Raw genomic sequence first — 2,053 nt, 5'->3', positions numbered from 1 at the left:
GTTGTACCATTCTGGAGAGTGATGGATACATACAGGGATGAGGTGTTTTCTTTCGTTAATTTATGGATAACGTCATTCCCTGTATGAAGATATATTTGAAATCATCTAAAAAGTTCATCGAATACAATTAATTCTTATAAAGTCTATATGAATCTACTGTAATGAAAAATCAAATTATTTTCCATAGCTGTAGACAATATTGCTAAATTTGGTCTCATTAGAAAATGCTGCTAAATGATATTCTTCTTTTTTATTTTTTTTATTATTTGAAATATCAATAAAACACGATATCTGAATATCATAGAAAACACATTACCTGGTCTTAACTTTAGCTTTTTTTTATCTTAAAACTTTGAAGGACTAAAAAGTTCTTATTTGAAACTGATTTACACTTACCAATCCAGACATCCTGTTCTGGTGAACCAAAGCCATTCTTATAATCCGTCCAGTTCCTGTCAAAGGTTACGGATCCGTCTACGCGTTTCTGAATTGCCTTTAAAAATTAGCATACATTACATTTAGATTTATTGCTTCGAACAATCGCAGGATCCATTTTTTTATTATATAAACTACAATACAATCCTACAATCCTTAAAACCAACGAAACAAGATGTGTTATAATAAGTACTTTTAATTATAAAATAAAAAAAAAACCTACCGTCCATCCACCGTCCATCGTGGTCATGTCGCAGTAGACACTTATTGGAATGGTTAATGTTCTGTAGGGGTATATATCATACACCCCTGTGATGGTTTGTCCATTTTCTCGAAGATCTTTGCAATCTTTGGGCATGCTAGAAAAATCTAAAAAAAAAAAAAAAATACAAGAAACTTGATAAAAAAAAATCGTGACCCCTCGAGAAGGACCTACAAAAAACCAAACAAGCTAAAAGAATGAAATAAAAAAAAAATACATACCGTTATCCGAGTAGTATCTCCAACCGGCCTCATCAGACAACCCAGATGTCAGACTTTCCTTGTGGGTACGACATTTCCTCGTTTGTGAGTTAAAGCCAAAAAAGCTGCACTCCCTTTGACACATTGTGGCGCACTCATCAAAGAATGAGCATTGTGTTCCCTAAAAGTTCATGGTTTGATTTCTTATCATTAAATTCGATTTTCGCTGTATATTTCTTAGAAATAAAGGTAGCTTTAGATAAAGCCAAGAAGCCGACCATAAAAGTGATAACCCACTGATTGCCCATTTTTTTTTTTTTTTTTTTTTTTTGTTGCGTAAAAAATCTGCCGCGTTCTCGTGAATCTGTGAAATTCTGCTAAATGGTCTTTCAACAGCCAGATATATATATCGTACCATAATCAATGTCTGAAAAGCGATTGGCTAACTGTTACGTATTCTATATTTCACTATTGTTTAAGTATCGATTTTATCGAAGTTCATATGAATTGTCATGAATTTTCATAAACGTTTATTTTGAAATTGCAATTTAAAATTTAACAATGAAAGGTGTTCTGTTTTTAATTTAGTTAATGCCTGTTATGTTATGATGTTGTACAATGTTTTTTTTTAGCTATCTTTAAATATGCAATTTTGATATATATATATTCCTTCATTAACTCAAACTGAATGAAATTTGAAATCAGCAATTTTCTAAAATTCAAAGTGAAAAATTATCTAACTCTAAGACATTATAAAGAATTTATTGATTTATTTCAACTTTGACACATAAGACTCTAAATGTTAATGTATTACTATAAATCATCATTATTATATTTATTTTTGAGTCTTTTAAAAGACGCACATTTGTGAGATACAAATATCAGAGAGTTCTATAAGGATACTTTTAAGCGTGTTAGAAACTTAAAAAAATGAAAAGTACTTCTGATAGATGTTCAAAAAGAATCGAAATTCATTGTTAAAATGACAAAGGCGTCAAGACCTGAGGGAGGGGGGCGGGGCTTTATATAGACAGTGGTAATTTGGATTTACCTTTTTTGTTGATATGCCCCCCCCCCCCCCACACACACACACACTTTCAATTTACCCCCCGCCCCCCCACTTTCAATTTGCTTCCGACGCCCATGAATGAGACCC

The 2,053-nt window shown here is 32.1% G+C and overlaps 1 long non-coding RNA gene across 1 annotated transcript; it reads right to left on the bottom strand.

Annotated features, from left to right (window-relative positions):
* Positions 1–407: 407 nt before the first annotated feature.
* Positions 408–988, bottom strand: LOC134271219 (uncharacterized). Its single transcript, XR_009992980.1, has 3 exons — positions 919–988; positions 659–804; positions 408–493 (listed from the first exon to the last, which is right to left on the bottom strand). It is a non-coding gene; the product is annotated as an uncharacterized LOC134271219 (long non-coding RNA).
* Positions 989–2,053: the final 1,065 nt, after the last annotated feature.

The sequence above is a fragment of the Saccostrea cucullata genome, unplaced genomic scaffold (genome assembly GCF_032062105.1).
Source record: "Saccostrea cucullata isolate Sc308-1 unplaced genomic scaffold, CSIRO_AGI_Scuc_v1 ctg8293, whole genome shotgun sequence".
NCBI lineage: Eukaryota > Metazoa > Mollusca > Bivalvia > Ostreida > Ostreidae > Saccostrea > Saccostrea cuccullata.
Note: the sequence above shows the minus strand (reverse complement) of the source record. Positions and strands in the feature narration are given on the sequence as shown.